The 22,285-nt window shown below is 41.9% G+C and overlaps 1 protein-coding gene across 3 annotated transcripts in view; it reads right to left on the bottom strand.

Annotated features, from left to right (window-relative positions):
• Positions 1–22,285, bottom strand: part of LOC126412327 (leucine-rich repeat-containing protein 24-like) — a 960,970-nt gene that overhangs the window by 350,874 nt on the left and 587,811 nt on the right. Inside the window, exon 1 of one of the 3 annotated variants that reach the window (XM_050081847.1) lies at positions 7,295–7,591. The exons of the other annotated variants lie outside the window; for them this stretch is intronic. The gene's annotated coding sequence lies outside the window, so the exon portion shown is untranslated. Of the gene's footprint in view, positions 1–7,294; positions 7,592–22,285 lie in introns of those variants that run through there. 3 annotated transcript variants of the gene reach the window in all.

The raw sequence follows: 22,285 nt of genomic DNA, 5'->3' as shown, positions 1-22,285 counted from the left end.
GTACAGTTAGGCCAGAGGACCTAATCCATTCCATGTAAACACAATTCACACCATTATGGAGGCACCGCCAGCTTGCAAAGTGCCTTGTCGACAACATGGGTCCATGGCTTCACGGGGTCAGCACCGCACTTGAACTCTATCAGCAGATGCAGGTTTTCGAGTCTTCTAGGGTCCAACCGATGTCGTCACAAGCCCGGGACAGCCGCGGCAGGCAATGGCGTGCTGTTAGCAAAGCCACTGGCGACGGTCGTATGCTGCCACAGCCTATTAACTCCAAATTCCGCCACGTACGTCGTACGCCCCACATTGATTTCTGCGGTCATTTCACGCAGTGTTGCTTGTGTTACGCCGTTGCTCTGGTTCGTTAAGTGAAGGACGTCGGCCGCTGGGTTGTCCGCTGTGAGAGTTAATGCCTGAAATTTGGTATTCTCGACACACTCTTGACACTGGAGGTATCAGAACATCGAATTCCCTAACGATTTCCGTAATGGAAAGTCCCACGCAGCTAGCTCTAACTACCATTCCGCGTCCAAAGTGTATTATTTCCTGTCGTGCGGCCATAATCACATCGGACACCTTTTCCCATGAATCACCTTAGTACAGGTGACAGCTCCGCCAACGCACTGCGCTTTTGTACCTCCTGCACGCAATACTACTGCCATCCGTATCTGTGCATACTGCTGTCTAGTGACTTTTTTTCACCTCAGTGTACAAGTTATTGCTTGGATACGCTGAGCAATTTTGATGGTGTGTATTGCAATCTCCGGAGTTCTTTGCGCCGCACTGCGAACATCTGATTCACGAGATCTCTTTATGTCGCCAGAGATTCATGTCCAACTACGTTCGAATCGCATTCAACTTCGGTACGCCAAACACCACGCTAACCTTTGCGAAAAAGAAGCGAATAGTAAAAATATGTTCTGATACTTCATTATTGCAGAAAATGACGTAAAATATTAAATACACATGTTGCAGAGCGCTTTTCCTCATTTGAGCTGCCGTTAGCCGCCTGTCGAAATGTATGATCTTGGTGAAGTTAGTATTCTGCAATTAAAATAGTTAATAGACGCTGAAGCAATTCTCTTTCGACTTATGACTGTAATTTAAATCCCATTATTTCTCGCTGAGTTGTTCGCGGTAATGGTGCGTGACGTAAGGACATGTTTTTATGCATGCACGCCGCAATTTGCAATATCCTCACGTGTGTCATGAAGCTGGAGGAGCGTGCTAAAATTTTGCGTGCTTCCACGAAACGGTTTTAAATACAATTTTGTTCCCTAGGATCGCTTTCCTGTAATTTATATATTAAATAAAGTATGCGTGCAGAATTTTCATACAAAGGTATCGTCTGGATCTCCACTAAGCTACCGAAAAACGCAATGCTGATACACAATGTTATCACTCTTTAATTCTCGTTCTGAACTCCCGGCCGGCAGATAGCTCAGCCGGACGGTGCATTCCATTAACATCTGTGTGGTGTGCCTAGTAATTTTCCGGAGCTACCACGTAAATATTGGGTTAAAACTGAAATCCGCGGGCAGGTTAATCGACTGGTGTGGTATCCTTTACAGGTGACGTCACTGGGCGGAATTACTCATTCTACGCGTTACATTTCCCTCCCGGCCGCAAATATCGCTTCTTCCAAACAGGAGTAACTACTTTCCCATCTATTGTGGCGACAGACATGCCACAAATCAAACCCGAGCTCTCCACGAAGCAGGTTGTCACTATGATGGTTTAGCCGCGAAGACGGACTCGTTTTCTGCACGAGTAAGTGTTATCTTCATTTCAGTGTGCGTCCGAGTGGTGGCAGGATTTTATAAACAAGAATGTAATCGAAACGGGCAACACATGTGAATCTGAGGACCTAATGTAATTATTTGAACGCAAGAAATGTGACAACAGACCAGACAAGTACGGTCACATTTATATGGTTTGTTGGGATGAGTCACAGAGTTAATCAATGAAGAATGCGGAAGTTAATAGCAACAAGCGAAGCCGGCGGCCCCTAAATTGAATTGAGGAAGTTTCGTGAAGGAGTAAGACTACAGATAGATGATGACATCTGCCGCTTCCACGAGGATGACGAAGCGAAAGGAACTGTGACCAGCTGATTATCACTGTTGACTACAAATTTTCACGAGGTTGCACTAAATCGCGTTGCACGGCACAATAACTGGGTCAGAATTGGAAACACCCATTAAGCACACCAGAAGAGTATACATGTAGGGATAAACAGCAACCGTCTTCTCTGAAGTACAGTGCTGTTAAAACGAGAAAAACGTACAGAAAATTAACTATTCTGAAGGCTTAATAACATGTACATGAAAACAGCCAACAACTCACCTTAAATGACAGAGAGAAAATCTACAACGTGACAATGGCATGCTGCAGTCGGTATTGAGCTACTGCTTCACTGGCTGTCATTATTGCATCCAAATATTATATTTTATATTCATCACTATTGTACGGCTGTCCGGACTTTAAAATAAACAAGATGAAAAGTGTCTCTTGAAGGCAAACACGCCCATTTGACCGGTTACACCTACACCCTACACTTAAAACCTGTCACACAGCTAAAACTGCACAGTAGTGAATAATATAAAATGAAAGATTTTTTTTTAATCCAAATACCGACAGTGTAGTGGCTCAACGATTCGCGTACCAATAAAGGAGAAGGTAGTATTTCTCAGGAGAAATGATGGCAGGTTCATCACTGCGAAAGAACCAAATGCTCCGGATGGGACGTACTCCCAGCAATAAAACTCTAACGCAATTATGTGGCTCAATGGAAATTTCGTAAATTCCGTGACTCATGAAAGAAGTTCGGACAGCACTGAAGATTTCAACTGCTACGTAGCGAAAGCGTTCCATAAAATTTCAACAAAAAGAACAATAAAGAATTTGACATGCTACAAATAGTATTTCGCAAGGAAGCCATAGGTTGACGTGTTGCAGTAAGCATTGCAGCACTTGCAGTTCACGAGCATAAACAATACGTATAAACATAATTGTCAGTTTAATGTTTTATTTAGTAGAATGAAAAACAGCAAGAAAATGTCAGTTATGGACAAACATCTGATTAGGATCCCAAACAAGAAGTTGAAATAACGAAAAAGGAGACTGTTATAAACTGGAATCCCCATCCAAGAAGTCAGAGCCAAGGTTCTGTAGCAATTCAGATACAGTTCCTAGTTCGGAAGAAGCACAAAAAGTTATTTTTTAAGGATTAAAAACAAACTTTATTTAAGAGCAAAAGCTGCAGACACATGTAAAATGTTGAAAATCAATACTCTCATTGACGTGTACAGATTTATTTATATTAATCTCTGGTGCTGTTTTCTCATGCAATAAGTGATATCAGTTTTTATTTCTACTTCAGTTACTCCTTGGTACTGAATGGGTGGGTCTCAAGTCATTTCATACTCTAAGTGATATGTAATGTGGATAATCTTGTCAAGATTCGTCAAGTCTTTTTGTTGTAACTGGATCGGTTTCTAAGAGCACTGATAATTTCTAAATTTCTAAACAAAGCGTGAAACAAAAATTTGTTCTTACAAACTGTCTCTGCCAATTAAGTTTTAAATCAATCTATTAACACTTTTATACCAATCGCAGAAATATTTATATATAAGTGGTTGAAATTCCTGAAAATATAAAATTGGTAAAGTGGCATACTTATGGACTCGGGGTTCGATCCCCGTTCGTTCGTATGATATTTTTTTTTTTTGTCGGAACCTTAACACTTCCGTCGCATCTCGAAAGTGTCGTTAGTGTGTAAAATGTGTAGTCATGCCACAGTAAAACTTCAGCTTCCCCAGCAAAAGAGTGGGCAAGTCATTTCAAAATTAGGAGGAAGAGGACTGCACAGCGCCTCTTACAAAGCGCCATGTCTAGAAAGGCATCTAGTTGGCGACGACTTTACCTTTAATGGACAGACAGTGTGGCGAATTATTACATCAGAAAATTTGCTTTAGTTGTGGCCAGCTGTACTACTAAAATAGTGTCTGAAATGGATAGACGCAAAAATAAATTTTCAGTAATGGAAGAAATCAGTGCTCTGACGATGTCACAGATGTGATGAAACAAACCTGGGTAAAACTGAAAACTTCCTGAGAGCTGAACTGTATGTGCCGGATCGGGACTCGAACCCAGAACATTATTATTTGCTTGTAAGAAGTCGGACACTACTATCATTATTCTCCGCAAGCATGGGAATAAAAATGAATGCACGTATATGCAACACCAGTCAGTAAAAGTTACGCATTCGACCTTCCTTGCATTTTTTGTAGTTTATGTGAACGTAACAAACATTAAAATATTCATCAGGAGCAAGGCCATTGTCTAATATACGTTTAATGGGTTGGCCAAACAGTTGAAGAGTTTATGATGAAACACGCCTTGAATATGGTGAGAACATAAACATTAGGCTGTCACAACCTTTCTACGGCATTCATAATCGTCGTCTTCGCCGACTCTCGACCAGATTATCAGCTTTCAGCTTAGACCTTGGGCTACGTAACAGATCACTGTTACCACGACCAAGATTTCCAGATGTGTCCAGTATCACATTCGAGCCACACCAATTTGAGTGAGTACTTTCACATCGCGTCTGACGTCCAGGGGCGAGTTTCGTACAATACAGTCAACAGAAAGTGCTGAAGCATTAAGCTTTCCATTCCGCAGCATTCTGGAAGTGTCCTATTACACCAGACGATGCAAACCACTGCGCACTGTCTTACGACTGCCGTTACATTAGGCTGAGTCGGCCAGAGTAATGATGCAGCAACGCACAAAGCGGAAGGCCTGTCTAAATATAGACCGTGGATGTCTCCAACTTACGGAAACGTGCGCGCTGAGTCAGAGCTACCAAATACCTCATTATCTGGTGTTGACAGTTCCTCAGAACGGAGAGCGGCAGGAAGTTCCTTCGCCACTCGCCACGATAGAAGAGCGCCCGGAGTGCCCCGGGCCGATAAGCGAAGGACGCGGCAAGGTGAAAAAACGCCGCGGCTTAGCGTGTCCACTTCTGGAACGCGGGGCGGAAAGATAACCGAGAAGATGTGCGGTCATGAAGTTCGCAGCTGCACACGAGATAGTTAATGACGGAACTAGGAAGACGAAACCGTAGCAACAAGCCTCAAGTCGGGTTGTGATGCGTCGTCGGAGAGGGCCAGGTTCGAATCCTAACACAACACACAAGTTGTCACAATTGCACCCGTTGATGAATACACCAACGCCTAATGAGTTCAAGTGCAAAGCGATAAAAACAAACTCTTTAACTTTAAAGCTGGCTAGATGACTGATAACATATCGCATGGATAATCGACTGTGATAAAATTCCGAAAGGCGAGACTGTGAATTTCAGATCAGTGTGTCTCTCGTGATTTCTTTAAAATAGTGTCAGCAAACGTACTAATGAGAAATATGCATGGTTCATTTTACAGTCTCGTATGCACTCGCGGTTTAAACACTACTTCGCACAATGCAGCAGCAGTAGGGGCGTTGTCCTGTCGAGCAGCAACAAAACAGCTATCGATCACACTTAACAGTTTCGAAGGCTTCATTTCAGATGGCAATTCCCTGTATGTTAACTCGCATGTGAACACTGTTTCTATTCGACAACTTATTAATGTAGGAGAAAACAATTATCTTCTTCGGGAAATCAGTTGAAAAATAGTGCACATAATAGGCAAAACACATCAGCTTATCTATTTTAGATATATCGAATTTTAGTACCCCAGGGCGCGAAAGTAGGAACTTGATTCTGTCAGAGAAAATCGCTGCTGAATGTTGCAGACTGGTTTTAGAAAAGCATCACAGCGAAAAATTATTATGACTGCTACCAGTAGGTGTCAAACTGTTACATAATACGAAATTCTTCCTACAATAACCGGCTCTCAAACGCCTCATTCTGTATTGCAGAATTAACAGTGAGAATATTGCGATGATAAATGTCCAGCTTTGTTGCAACAAGAATAATGGTGCACAGGACAAGGGCAAGGCGAGCTAAAAGAGAAAACAACTGAGCGCAGCTGGGATGACAGCAGGAAGTTCAAGGCCAGAATGGGCAGAGCAGACGATTGTGGGCGGAGAAGTGGTGGGGAGTGGAAGAAACTGTCAGATAAAAGGGAACTTTCCGCGTAGCGCACCATTCACTTGAATCATAATACATGACGCAGATGATATGAATTACAAAGCAGCCCAATGACGAAGACCCTCGATCTTATTCATCACGCCACACTACGAAGTGTGTTAACTAACATTGTGAGGAAATAACACTGTCAAGTCACTAATTCCTGAAATTTCTGCTTTACTAGGCCGTAGTTTCGGGCTGCTGTTAATTTTGTAATTAACGCTTTACACGATGCACGTCGTTACAGGCAATCTTTCGGTTAATGTTCATAAGAAAAGGTTTCCTTTTTTTCTTTTTTGAAAAAAACTCATATTTGTGCCATCAGCTGTACCAGTTGTATGTTTATTCTCTACCGGTTTCGAGTATTGTCATCTTCAGGAGAGAAATTATGTGCATCAATGGATCAAAAATACATCTCCGTAAGATATTATGACCCAATCAAGCGTACCCAATATATAATTTTTACTATATGACAATTATGTATGGTCTAGATTTGATTGGATCATATGTGACAAAATGTATGTTTGTTCCATAGATGTACACCGTTTTCCTACTCGGAAGATGATTGTAATAATCGAAACCAGCAGAGAATAACCTTTAGCTGATTGCACAAATGTTTTTTTCTCTAATATCTAACAGCTGTAGACAGTCTCCTACGAAAAGATTTTTTTTTTAATTCCATAATTTTTAAAAGTTTCTCTTGCTACGCTAAATTTCAAAGGTATAAACAGTAATCTCAAGTTGTTGATTTTCATGCGATCTAGAGTTAGAATTCTGAGTTTTTTCAAGTAGGAACGATTCTTCGGTATTTTCCACACATTATGAGGAAGCAAGAGACGTTCTGCTTCCGCTGTGCGTCTTCTAACAAAGACGTAGTTATCAGAAACTGGGCACAGCTGCCCGAAACGGGGTCTGACCTGAGTAGGGGAAAGTAGCTTTAAGGAATAGACTGCCGCTGCTTCGTTTTGTCGCTTTATAAGACCCACAGCGGCGCTGAAGCGGTAGTTTTTAGGTCGTCAACTGATGAAAAGCACCGGCGATAGCGGTGGAACCGTTGGAGCATTTAAAAATCTTGCGCCCCAGCACACAAAGTTTACAGACACCGGTGAAGGCCACAGCTTCAATAATACGTTGGAAAAGCATGAACTCCGCACTAACCTGGTCTAGAACGAGATGGCACGGGCGTCGTTTTTGTTCCTGTTCAACGATATCGTTAGTTACACAAATTCACTGATCGGAGGTTGGGATATAAGAGGTCACTATACACAGCACTATTTTACTAGAAAAGAAGCTCCGAGGCGGTCGCCGCTCCATGGCCGAGGTCTGGTGAACGTCGTCTCTCTGTCCGGTCAGCGCACACTGCGTCCGAAACAGTCGAACGAGCCAGCGGCGCGGCCACGAGGCGGTCAGACGGGCGCGCGGCTCGCAGGAACGAACACGTCAGTCGCCGGCCGCGGCAACGCCAACACTGTCGGCCCGCGAGGCGAGGCAACGCTGCGCCGCCAGGTGGCTCTGCCGTCGCTGACAAGGCGTAGCGCGGCGCGGCTGAATCACCGGCGACCAGACCGGAGGCAGTCTCCAGCGGGGCTGCACGGCAGCGCGTCGCACCGCCGCTGACGTCACCTGCCGCTAAGTGGATGCGGCTCCCAAGGGTCCGGAAGTCCACGCCCCAGTCTCACGACGTGGGTGCTCTATTCCGTTAGAGCGGCCCTTGGCGACGTGTCGTGCCGTAGCCCAGCGCCGCACGCAGGCTGGGGTAACCATGGCGTGCCGGAGGCACCTCTACCCAAGGTGCCCTCAGGCGTCCAGAAGAACGAAAGGAAATAAAAAAAAGGGCAGTTGCGAGCAGGACTCGCGTCATGAGAATTGCCTGAATTATGTACATAAACAGTCCATTCATTCAGGGAGTCGAGATACTCAACCGTTTTTCCCTATTATCGACATTGTTACTGGCATCTATCTGGCCCATTTTCGAGAACGTTTTTAATAACATAAATATGTCATAAAGTCATGTAGGAAGCAAGCTACTATTATTATAATCGTCAGCAGTGCTCCTTTCAGACTGATTGAGTCGCAATGCTAAAAGTCAAACAACAAGCATGGAATGATTTTATTGCTCATACGACGTGTTTTAGAATTTATCCATCATCAGATACCCAGGAGCGCATACTGCATGTAGATATGGCTTTTACAGGCAACTTGAAACGCCCTGTTTACGTGCAGTAATCACTGCCGGATATCTGAGGATGGCCGGCCGGGGTGACCGAGCAGTTCTAGGCGCTACAGTCTGGAACCGCGCCACCGCTACGGTCGCAGGTTCGAATCCTGCCTCGGGCTTGGATGTGTGTGCTGTTCTTAGGTTAGTTATGTTTAAGTAGTTCTCAGTTCTAGGGGACTGATGACCTTAGAAGTTAAGTCCCATAGTGCTCAGAGCCATTTGAACCATTTATCTGAGGATGGAGAAGTCCCAAAACGCGTCACATGAGCAGCAAACTCTTTCCTTACCTGGTGTTTGACTTTTATTACTGCGACCCAGTCAGCCTGAATGCAGAACTACTGGTTGTTTTAGTTCCAAGTTTGACGTCGCATAACAAATGCCAGAAGCAATATTTTTGTCGTGTAATATAATTACAAATTGCTAGTTTTCCGATGTTTTCCTTGTACTTGTATTGTGAAACCTTTCTTCTTGCCAAATGTTATGATTCTACGTCAAGGGGAAGTGCCATATAGCTTCTAATGAGTGAGTTTGCGTGTATCAAAATATGTGACATAAATGGCCGCATCGTTTGATCAAATGGTTCAAATGGCTCTGAGCACTATGGGACTTAACTTCTGAGGTCATCAGTCCCCTGGAACTACTTAAACCTAACTAACCTAAGGACATCACACACATCCATGCCCACGGCAGGATTCGAACCTGCGACCGTAGCGGTCGTGCGGTTCCAGACTGTAGCGCCTAGAACCGCTCGGCCACTCTGGCCGGCGCATCTTTTGATCGCATTGACTTAAAAGCTTAACATATTTACACCAACAAAGGACTATAAACCTCAGTACGTGACAGATTTTAGCTTGATACGTCGACCCGTTACTGAGAAAAAGGATTTGTAATAGTCGGAGAGGCAAGCGGACGGGTAACAAAGCGATTATATTAATGGTTCCGTTTTTACCGATTGGGGCAAGGAAACTTAATAGTGAAAAACTTGAAAGGAGGACAAGGATCGTTGTATGTAAGCGAAATCCATAACATGTTGATGAACAGATTTCTGGAAGAAATCCTTTGAATGCAAGCTACAAGGATTTCATCCTTTGCAGACCGTGGTAGCAACTTATAAACCATAGACTTATACTATACACTCGGAGAGGTCCTAGCAGTCGTTACGTCCAAACGGTACAAAGAGAGTGCACATATCTAATTAATTAATAAAAATATTGAAGAAAAGGTCAGATGGTTTGTGAAATAACTTACCTAAAAGTAAGAAATAGAATAGATTACTGAAGCGTTTGACGCTCCCTTGTGCGGTGCTCGTAGCCTCAGTCGGTAAAAGCGGAACCCTTATAGGATCCCTGAAGGTATTTTCGTTCTGTCGTTGCGACTACAACACCACACACGTTTCGCTTTACTGAGGTAAAGCATCATCAGTGGTCTGTAATTAAAGATATTTACATTTTGAATTGTTTTTAAGATCGAAAAACAGTTCGTTAACAATATGTTGCTTTTACTTCCGGTGATTTACGCTTGGTTTTTAGTCTACAACGTAAAATGGCGTCTGCTATTTTTTTATAGCACGACTTTGGTATTTTTCTTCGTTAGACACTGATACTTGTAGTCTAATTTTTAGTTGCTCTGCAGGACTATGCACTTCTTACGTTTGCGCAACACACTTTTTCGCACACCACTGTTTTCTGTTTATTTTTATACTTTTAAGTATGTATTGCGATTCGTGTTTTATAATCTTGTCAACAAAACACTTCATCTATAGCCTGCTTCACGTAAGCCGGCGCTTTCGCGCATAGAGGCGTAGCGATAGGGAGCCGTGGAGGGGACGGGATTTGCGCAGGCGTGGCGGTAGAGAGCGGCCAAACGAAGTCCGTGTTGTCGAAATGTGTGTTGCTGCGGCCAACAATCACGTTCATTTGCCTTCGGCGCACCGTATTATACTTTCAAATCTATGAGGGAATAATACATTTTAAAACTGATTTCAATCACTCGTCTGCATGAGAGTAATCTTACTTGTGAGTATTGAGGTTGCGTCCATTTCTCCACAGCAATTGTCTGTGAAACGTCGGAAGGCGAGAACATCTGATACTACGCTTTGAAGACGTCAAGAACAATTTTTCTCAAAATAATCATCGAAAATAGTTGCAATTTATTGCGATTTGGACTGTTGGGCTGGGTTGGGTTGTTTAGGGGGAAGAGACTAAACAGCGAGGTCATCGGTCTCATTGGATTAGGGAAGGACGGGGAAGGAAGTCGGCCGTGCCCTTTGAAAGGAACCATTCCAGCATTTGCCTGGTGCGATTTAGGGAAATCACGGAAAACCTAAATCAGGATGGCCGGACGCGGGACTGAACCGTCGTCCTTCCGAATGCGAGTCCAGTGTGCTAACCACTGCGCCACCTCGCTCGGTATTTGGATTGTATTATAAGTATAAAAGGAATATACAACAAAATAAATTTCAAACTCAAACCGAAATCATTATGTTTGTTTGACAACTACTTCTACTCCATGTGTATAATGCGCTTATATGGGCGTGTTTCACTGCTGTTCAATGTATATCACCATGCGTAAAAAGGAATTACTGGTAGCAACACTAGTGCAAAAGACTATCATAAAAATTGTCAGTATATTATCATTTTTTTCGGTGTCAACAGGCATTATGAGTTTAAACTAACTCGTTCGACATTACAGTGGGAGAACGCATTTGTGATCCATTGAACAAGCTAACAATTAACCATCTTCTGTGAATAACTCGACGAGATCCTGATCGATGACGTCGAAAACCACCGATAACTCGACAGGTAACCCTCCCTTTCATTTCAAGGCATTTTCCAATTCGTGCCATGAAAATGACAGGAGTTTACGTGTCGCCGTAATACCGGAATTTTCGACGAATTTATCCAACCGCATTCTCGTAAGTAATACAAAGGCTGGCAAAAGTTTAACCTCTACTTGGACAACGTGTTGAACATTATAGTCAACTATCTGATTGTAAATTTAGTATGATACGTTCAAGGCTTTCATCTATCTTCACTTCCCAGTGAAAGTCATTTCTGAAACTTTTCAGCGTGCCCACGCTGCCTATTGCTTCATGCACAAGCCTTTCAGTATCTTCTCTTGAATACCATGTAACCTGTGCACAGATAAATTCTATCGGATTATACTGACAGTAAAACGCGGGTGTGACCACATTCACATGGAAGAAAGTCAAATGTGTACCTTCTGTCGCCTGACTCCTATAAATTAACGTGCAGGAGTTCAGCACGAGTCTGGCTTATATTGCCCGGAATATTTTTATTTTTCAGCCAGAGCGCAGTATCCCCTTTCCTGGTGCTCGTACTTCGTCATTTCTCTGTAACGGCTGAAGTAACTGGCACGGTAATTACAATGACCGATTTCGAAGCTAGGTATGGCAAGAATTGTTCAGTGAATCACTTCCTGAAAGTGACAGCGTTTATTTCCGAACGGTAGTCACAACTGTTTTTCTTACACTTAAATACAAATTTACTCTCAGGAACCAAATCAGAAGAAGAGCCAGCATGCAGAATAAGTATCCAAGAACATTTTCCTAAGGGAATTTTAAAACCGCCATTACCATCACTCGTTTTCCAGCAGGTATTCATGGAATGATTCTCATTCCACCCTGTTTCACCAAGTTAATACAATGTAGAACTAACTCCTCCTCTGTATTGTGCATCTTTATAACGGACGTGCTCCGTGCTGCTTCAGTGTCACTTCTTTCAATTAAAAACACTCTTCTTAACATGTTTAAAATCAATGTATTTAAAAACTCTTTACATTGACGAAGCGCTACTTTTGAAAGCAATTTGCTCAGGCATAATTGTAACAAGCTTTTGTGATGTTGGGTATTCCTTTCGTACATACATTTCAAACACGGAGCACTTAAAAATATCGTTGTCAAAACCATATATTTGTGTTACAGGTTTCTTGCGTTTTCGATGGTTTTCAGGCGACACGAAAACAAATTTTCCTGAGATTTCTATAGCTACAGCACCTTTGTTTACTATTCTCTGTACAGTTCTCTTACCAACACGTGCTTCTGCAGTTCGTTTGAGTTCGTTCACGAGTATTCAAAATGTTAAAAATAGAAGCATCGCTTTCAGATTCACATTTGAAGAAGTTATAAATGCGGTACATAAACCTCCTCGACAGCTTGCGAAGCATCTACATTTACATGGTTACTCTGCAATTCATAGTTAAGTGCCTGGCAGAGCGTTCATAGAACCACCTTCAAGTTATTTGTCTACCGTTCCCCTCTCGAACAGGGCGCAGGAAACACGAACGCTTTTATCTTTCCATGCGAGCTCTAATTTCTCTTATTTTATTATGATGAACATTCTTCCCTATGAAGATGGGGGACAACAAAGTATTTTCACACTCGGAAGAAAAAGTTGGCGACTGCAATTTCGTGAGGAAATCCCGCCTCAACTGAAAACGCCTTTGTTTTGATGATTGCCAGCCCAATTTGTGTATCATATCCGTGGCAGTCTCTCCCGTGCTTCCCGAAAGTACAAAACGAGCTGCCCTTCTTTGAATTTTCTCGTTCAATTCTATCTGCTGTGGATCCCAGACCTGACAGCAATACTCCAGAAGAGGGCGGAAAAGTATAGTGTATGTAGTCTCTTTAGTAGACCTGTTGCATTTTCTAAGTGCTCTCCCAATAAATCGCAGTCCTTGATGTGCTTCCCACACAACGTTATCCATGTGACAGTTGCATTTTAAGTTATTCGTAATGGTAATCCCTAAGTATTTAATTGAATGTGCAGCCTTTAAATCGTGTGTTTTATCCTGTAAACCGAATTTAGTGGATTCCTTTTAGTACTTACGCGCATGACTTCAGACTTTTCATTATTTAGAGTCAATTGCCACTTTTCTCACCATACAGATATCTTGTCTAAGTCGTTTTCTAATTTATTTTAATCTCTGATGACTATAAGACGGTAAATCACAGCATCATCTGCAAACAGTCTAAGCAGGCTGCTCAGATTGTCTCCTAAATCGCTTATTAGATCAGGAACAGAGGAGCGCCTATAAAAACTTCCTCGCAAATCATTTCTATCACTTCTGTTTTACTTGGTGATTTTCCGTGGATTACTACAGACAGTGACAGGAAATCATGAAACCAGTCACACGACTAAGAAGATACTCCGTAGGTACGCAATTTAATTGAAGTTGCTTGTGAGAGACTCCACATTTATTGTCGTCACTCGACATTTTCATTTGAAAATCACACAAAAACGTTCACAGATATACATTCACAGCTATACTGCTACAAGAAATTAACATCGACATCTGAGTGAATAATTCGGCCGCTCTGTGAATGAAACTGCATTGTCGCAAAATACGGCAACAGCGCAGCATGTGGGTGAGAGATTCTCACAGTCCAGTTTGTACTCGCGGCTAGCCGCTCGGAAAGAGAATGAATCTTATTGGCTGCTAGCAGTTAATGGTGGGAGATGCGCAGGCAGAACGGCTGAAAATATGGCCGCCTTCCAACGTGACGCGAGCTATAGTTTGCCTTTGACCTACACTCTTCTTTTTCGTGGGAGGGGGAGGGGGGGGGAGGAAGCCATGATGAGTGGACATACGTGTATGCCGGTGTGATGGGGTGTGGGTTGCAGGAGAGGGTGAGGAGCAAGAAGTGAAATGAAACTGGGAGGAGAAAAAGGTTCAAAAGGCTCTGAGCACTATGGGACTCAACTTCTGAGGTCATCAGTTCCCTAGAACTACTTAAACCTAACTAACCTAAAGACATCACACATATCCATGCCCGAGGCAGGATTCGAACCTGCGACCGTAGCGGTCGCGCAGTTCCAGACTGTAGCGCCTAGAACCGCCCGGCCACCCTGGCCGGCTTGGGAGGGGAGTAGGAGAGGGTGAAGGATGGGAATGGCTCTTTTCTTTTTCATATAATTTCTTCAATGATTTTATATAGTGTCTGGTTTCAAAAATTTATTTGGTGACTGAGCAACTGTTTTAATTGTCTTCACTGGTTCTTACGATGTTCATGTATTTTTCAATATTGCTTGGTCTATGGTATTCTTGTTTTAGATGACCTGCGAATGTTATGGTTTGTACCATATTTAAATAATCTGGTATGCTGTTTATATCTTGTGTGAAATGTCCTGTCAGTCGTTCCAATGTACATTTTTTCACAATCTGCAATTCAGCTGATAGGTACCAGATCGTTGGTATCTGTCTGGTTTTGATTCCAGTTTAGGATTGTGCTCTTGTATTGAGTTGTTTGTTTTGTAAACAAAGTTTATGCCTTGCTTTTTTTTAAATATATTACCTGTTTTATGTGTGAATCTGTTGTGGTAGGATCACTTTGAATAGCCAGACAGACAGGCAGACAACAAACACCTTTTGAAATTTGTTTTAAATATTAAGGACTGCGGTTCCTTGGTGACGTAAAAAACGTGATGCTTCTAGGTCACAGCAATCACAACATACGGCCATATATATGTCAGCTTTTATGATACTCGTAAACTCACTCATTAAAAGCTGCAGCATACTTCCAGTTGGTCTAGAATCAAATTTGACAAGAGCCAAGGTTCTACATTGTAACTAAAGGAAAAAAAATCCGAAAATTGGGAATCTCTAATTATATCAAACAATTTTTTTTAAATTTGTTATCTGAATTTCTGTCCGTCTGTTATGCCCTCTTTTTCTGAAGAACAACTAGACCTATCAGGATAAAATTTATGTCATATACGCAGGTCTATGGTTCCTTGGCGGTATAATAAACGTAGGTTTCAAAAGATACGGCGATTTATGTTACAAATTTTCACAGGAGCAAACACATTTATCAAGACCTATAGGGTACTTCCAGTTCACCTATTACCATGAAATTTGGCAAGAAGCAGGATTTCACACTGCAAGAAAGGGGAAAAATCCGAAACTGTTAATTTACAATTCTTTCACACGAAAAAATTTTTTTCCCCTTTTGTTATCTGTCCATACCTCCGTCTGTTGAGACACCTCGTTCCCAGGAAGGGGTAAACGTACCAAGCTGAAATATATAGTACATCACATACTAAGGTCCACAGTCCTTTGGTGTTGAAAAATGTTAAGTTTCAAAGTCAATGCCATCATAAGATACGACAATTTGTCACATATTTTGATACTTGCAGGCTCACATATGAAAAATCTATACGGTACTTCCTCATGACGTAGAATCATGAAATTTTGCCAAGAAGAAAGGTTTCACAGTATAAATAAGGGAAAACTCATAAAATGATTAATTTGTAACTATGCGACAAGAAAAAAAAATGTTCTTTTGTCGTTTGTTATGCGACTTCAAACTTGAAATTACGTCGTTCTCGAAAGTCTTGGAATCCTGGGACCGGTGTCTTACCGGTATCAACGTCGGGCAAAAAATCATCGAAATCGTCGAATCCGGAATGGATGAACTGTCTGCATACATAATTAAGTTTGTGCGGAATCCCAAGTGGACGAGTGCTACTGCCAACTGGCCAGGTTTTTGTATCGGGAAAAGTGAGAGTGGCTCTGAGCACTATGGGACTTAATTTCTGAGGTCATCAATCCCCTAGAACTTAGAACTACTTAAACCTAACTAACCTGAGGACACCACACACATCCATGCCCGAGGCAGGATTCGAACCTGCGACCGTAGCGGTCGCGCCGTTCCAGACTGTAGCGCCTAGAACCGCTCGGCCACTCCGGCCGGCAAAAGTGAGAGTGTACGAGCAATGGTGACGACAGCACTTGTAAAGGAGGCAGTACTTCTTGCGCCACACATATTCTCATTCCTGATATCTGAAGGATTCTCTACTGAAATATTTTTGAAACTGAAAAATTATTGGAAGTTTTTTGCACTTCTGGCCTCAGGTGCTAAAAAATGCGAAGGCCACACAACAGCAGAATGCGTGGTCCACATAATCCACCAGACAAATATCTTTTATTACTCTCTAAAATTCTAAGATTATCAGTTAAGCACTGAAATTCCAATTCTAATTCTCAATCGGCGACTCATTTTCTGTACATGATTTCGAGCATCTTAAAGGCGCATCAAATGATTCTCTAACTAATTTCACTTTACTTATAGACAAATTATTTCACAAACATATAACCGTTACGTTATTTTTTTTTAATTTTCAAGTTTTATTCAGGAAGCGCGTAGCTGTGGTCCTGTCAGCTTCCAGCACTGAAGCACTTACTGCAGCAGGAGAAACAATGGTCACCTAAGAGCTGAGAAAATGTTGAGGCGTTACCGTAGAGACATTTACACAAACTCTCTCTTGGCGCCTTTTGTTTTCGAAATGCTCTGAATTTAGGACTTGGTTCAAAGGAAGCCACTTTGACAGTTAAATATCGTACCAACGCAACTATTTATGTGCAAAATGGCTATATTTCGAGAGATGAATTTTTTGACACTTCTTTTACATAGGTAGTTCCCTCCAGCCACTAATTAATTTTTCCTTAATTGCTCTGATTTTTTTCACGCAATTAAATCTTATTTGCAAAACTAGACCTCATGCGTGTATATTGAATACCCCATTCGTCCATTTCCCCCTCTTTGTTTGGTTACGAAAATTCGGACAAAAATTTACCCTCAAATTACTCTTTAATTTTTCTTAATTACCCTGATTACTTTCAAACATTTAAACCCTTTTTTACAAACAAACATTTGTTTATTTCCCAATCTTCACTTGACTCTGAAAATTCGGACAAAAACCCATTAGTAATTTATAGCGACTCATGTTTTTGTCACTCGAAGCGTTTGACCAAAAATCCAGTTGCACTGTCTGACAGAACGGGAAAATACGTGTCCATTGATCGCAATCACGGGTCCATTGCGTGCACATTCCGTGAACTGTAAAATTTAAAATACAAATTTCCCCCGTTAAATCTATTTTGCTCAAGATTCTAGACCCACTAACATGTTGCTGAAGTATAGGACTACCAGCTGATCTACATCTAGAGCCATACTGTGCAGACCACTGGGAAGTGGCATGGGTAACCTTTGGTGACACGCGGGTCTGACTCATATACATGCTTAACGCCGTCGGGGTGAGTTAGGTAGCGTTGACGTGGCGTCCTAGTAGTTTTGTGATGTCACTTCATATTATTTCACGTTGAGGGGCCATTTCGTAACGGAGAACCAATAGGAAGCATCAATGCTCACTAAGTGACAAGCAGAGAGCTTGCAAGACAAGATATTGCATTTGTCGTAATCAGTGGAAGCCCATATTCGGTTGGTTTTATGTTATACCTTGCATCCCATGAATATACGCTGTTTCTGAGCACCAGCACTTTGAATGTCTCGGTAACGACCCGTTATTGGTACGATCTGTTGTAATAAAACGCCGGGAAACGTCATATTGGTGGTTAATGTATTTTCGTACTTAGTTATTATCGCGTTATAATTCGCGTGTTCTCAGAGTAAGCCGTGTTAAGGCAATGCCACATTGAAGATTGATGAAAAACATGTCGCCCTTGTTAGGAGGAGGAAGGAAGAAATTAGTGTTTAACGTCCCTTCGACAGTGACGTCAGAGACGGAGCAGAAGCTCGGATAAGGGAAGGACTGGGAAGAAATCGGCCGTGCCCTTTCAAAGGAACCATCCCAGCATTTCCCTGAAGCCGTTTAGAGAAATCACGGAAAACCTAAATCAGGACAGTGTGCTAACTAGTGCTCCACCTCGCTCGTTCGTTCTTGCTAGCATTTGATATAATTAAATGTCAATTGATAACATTCCGGGGATTAAAGTCTATAGAAAACTATGAGATAAAATAAAAAGTCGCTCATAACGAAGCTGCAATCTAGTGTAGGGAATAGAAGCAGCACGTCATGGAACAGAGGTTAAGGTGGTGTAGGATTCGAGTCCTGTTGTGTCTAATTCTCTCTTTCTCTCTCTCTCTTTTCCTCCACCTACGCGTTTACGAAACGGTTGTCTAATTTTCTTACGAAATTAATGGAAATAATGATTGTAATACTTGATGCTAAGGACATACGAGTGAGTTCACTGTCAGGACTGAGTTTGTTCAACTTTCTGAACTTTAATTAACTGATGTCCTTTATTGACGACACATGTAGCTTTCCCTTTTGTCTTATTACCTGCTCACGGATATTGAAGTGCTTATTTGTGTATAATACAGACAAAGCAGCATGTTCTTGATATATGTGAATGACCTCACTTCTTATGTGAAACAAGATGTTGAACTGAAACTGTTTGCTGATGATACAAGCATAATTATTAATCCAGTAAAAGAAAGTTCGATAGAAAATTATACAAATAAGGTCTTTGGAAAAGCTGTTAATTCGTTTTCTGCGAATGGGCTCGCTCTGAACTTTGAAAAAACACAGTGCATCCAATCTTCTGCTGCAAAAAGTATAATTCCTTCAATAAACGTAACACATCAAAAGAAGTCAGTAACCAGGGTAGAGCATACTAAGTTTTTGGGTGTACGTATAGAATCTTAATTGGAAAATTCATATTTTGGATCTCCTAAAGCGACTAGGTTCAGCAACTTTTGCAATCAGAATAATTGCCAATTTTGAGTATGTAGAAATTAGTAAGCTAGCATACTTTGCATAGTTCCACTCTCTGGTGTCATACGGAATAATATTCTGGGGCAACTCAACACTTAGGCAAAAGGTATTCACTACTCAAAAGAAAGTAGTTAGAATAATGTGTGGGGTTCACAGTCGCACATCTTGTAGGCATCTGTTTAAAAGGTTAGGAAATCTTACAACTGCTTCACAGTACATTTACTCAGTAATGAAATTTTTTCTCAACAACATGGACCAGTTTAAAATCAACAGCGACATTCATGATTACAATACCAGAAAAAAGAAAGATCTACACTATCCTTTACTTAACCTATCTTTTGCACAGAAAGGGCTAAAATATGCTGCTATAAAACTTTTTGATAAATTACCAGATGAAATAAAATGTCTGACAGACAGCAGTAATAGTTTCAAAACTCCTTCTATACCATAGATGAATTCTTGAATATGAGTAAACAAATCTGGAGATATATTATACGCATTTTGTGCCATTTAAGGAAATGGGATAGATAATAGAAATATTTAGGTATAACACTATAATGCCGGACCCGGAGTGGCCGTGCGGTTCTAGGCGCTACAGTCTGGAACCGAGTGACCGCCACGGTCGCAGGTTCGAATCCTGCCTCGGTCATGGATGTGTGTGATGTCCTTAGGTTAATTAGGTTTAATTAGTTCTAAGTTCTAGGCGACTGATGACCTCAGAAGTTAAGTCGCATAGTGCAATAAAAAAACACTATAATGTAAACAAAAAAAAACTTGTTTCCTGTGCGCATTTCTTGTGCATTTGCCACGTTCCACGTCATAACGGTTTTCCGTGCTATTGATCAATGGAACACGTAACTAATTAACTAACTGACTAGCGCATGGACAAGGGAGGAAGTGTGCGTTTTAACAGAGCAAACCAAGGAATTCTAAGTACGTCTATTTTCGTGAACGAACTGTACGGTTTACGATCAAATAAAAGCGACAACTGCCGCTGGATAGCGTTGAGACGGCAAAAATCACGTTAATCAGCTTGTGCCGTGTGCCGACAGCGATGTCTCTCGTGACACTGGATATCCCGTGCGCATGCACGCCACTGTTAGCTGCCCGGGGGCAACGAGATATAAGATACGCAGGCCCTGCAACGAACTTGTGACGTCACACTAGTAGGTTTTGTCCCCCACACTTCGGGAACGCTCGGCTCCGTATAGGACTCACGTGAAATCAATATTTAAATGAAAAGCTATCCTCTAAAGGTCTTAATTTTGTCGTGTGCCATCGAGAACTTGCATCCATGTAAACGCACAGTTAAGAATTATTAATCTCGTATAAAAGAGTTTATCGCTCATCGCCGGAAACGGCTGCTGGCCTACAGTGCCTTCTGCTGTGACGCATGCGCCACTGCCTGCATTTCTCGTCGTCCTCCTAGTTGCCTGGTCTCGTGTGCCGACAGCTTAAGCTCGCAGGCTGTCTCCTCACGCGGAGCGGCACAAGTGTTACCAGCGCACACAGTCAGAATTGTAACGTCCCCGAGTTTAATGTTCATGAGGTAACGCTTCAATATAAATCCCATACCTTTCCTCACGGGCCACGCCAACAATTTACGCCTCAAACGCGCATTTTTTGTGGGTACATTCATTTTATTTTCACACCGTATTCAGATGTTTACATTTATTTTCGCATCGTAAAAATTGTATCTCTGCTTACGACGTTTTACGACAGCTACCTTAGAAACCTCTGTTGCAAGATCCTGCAACGTCTTTAGTAAAGGAACAGTGTTCACGAAGCGTAAATAAATGTAAACATCTAAGGATGGGATGTCAGGCATCTTCAGATGTCATCACGGAAAAATAAAACCCTGCTTGCAGTTAATTCATTATAGATTACCTTCATTGTCAACAGTGGTAGTGTTCTAATACGACCACAATGGACAGGAAATATTTACTAATGTTAATACGAGAAAGAATTCTTTTTTGGGTCATCAGTCTACTGATTGATTTGATGCGCCCCGCCACTAATTCCTCTCCTGTGCTAAGTTTTTTATCTTAGAGTAGCACTTGCAGGCTACGTCCTCAAATATTTGTTGGACGTACTCCAATCTCTGTCTTCCACTAAAATTTTTATCCTCTACAGCTCCATTTAGTACCACAGATGTTATTCTCTGATGTCTTAACTGATGTCCTACCATCATGTACCTTCTGCTTGTCAGTGTTTCCTTTCCTCCCTGATCCTTCAGCACTCTTGTTTAGCAGTTCATCTCATCAATTTCGATTGTTTTCTGTTCCGGTTTTCTCACAGTCCACATTTCACTACCAGACAATGCTGTGCTCCAAACATGCATCCCCAGAAAGTTCTTTCTCAAATTAAGGCTTATGTTTGATAGTAGCAGACTCCTGTTAGCCAGGATTGCCCTTTTTGCCAATGTTAGTCTGCTTTTTACGTCCTCCTTGCTCCGTCCGTCGTTGCTTATTGTGCTGCCTAGGTAGCAGAGTTCCTTAACTTCATCTACTTCGTGGCCACGAATCCCGATTCCCACTGTTCTCATTACTGCTACTTCTCATTACTTTCATCTTTCTTCGGTTTATTCTCAGTCCATATTCTGTACTCATTAGACTGTTCCATTCAGCAGATCATCGAATTCTTTCTCACTTTCACACACGACAGCAACGTCATCAGCGAATCATATTATTGATATCCTTTCACCTTTGATTTTAATCCCACTCCTGAACCATTCTTTTATTGCCATCATTGCTTCTTCAGTGTACAGATTCATTCGAGCACTTCGTTCTTGGTCGTCCACTCTTATTACTCCGTCTTGGCTCTTGTACATATTTTATGTTACCCCTCTCTCCTTATAGCTTACCCCTATTTTTTTCAGAATTTCGAACATCTTGCAGCATTTTACATTGTCGAAAGCTTTTTCCAGGTCGACAGATCCTATGAAGGTGTCTTGATTTTTCTTTAGTCTTACTTCGATTATCAACCGCAACGTCAAAATTGCCTCTCTGGTTCCTTTGCCTTTCCTAAAGCCAAACTGCTGGTCATCTGACTCATCCTCAGTTTTCTTCTCCGTTCTCCTGTACATCACTCTGGTGAGTAACATGGATCCATGAGCTGTAAAACTGATTGTGCGGTAATTCTCGCACTTGTGCGCTCTTGTTATCTTCGGAATTGTGTGGACGGTGATTCTCTGAAAGTCAGACGCTGCATCACCATTCTCAAACATTCTACGTACCAGCGTAAATAGTCCCTTCATTGCCACTTCCCCCACTGAGTTTAAAAGCACCGATGGAATGTTGTTTATCCGTACTGCCTTATTTGATCTGAAGTCTCACAGAGCTCTTTTAAGTTCTTCTTCTTCTAATACTACATCTCCTATTTCGGCCCATTCTTCTG

Source organism: Schistocerca serialis, chromosome 7 (assembly GCF_023864345.2).
Source record: "Schistocerca serialis cubense isolate TAMUIC-IGC-003099 chromosome 7, iqSchSeri2.2, whole genome shotgun sequence".
Lineage (NCBI taxonomy): Eukaryota > Metazoa > Arthropoda > Insecta > Orthoptera > Acrididae > Schistocerca > Schistocerca serialis.
Note: the sequence above shows the minus strand (reverse complement) of the source record. Positions and strands in the feature narration are given on the sequence as shown.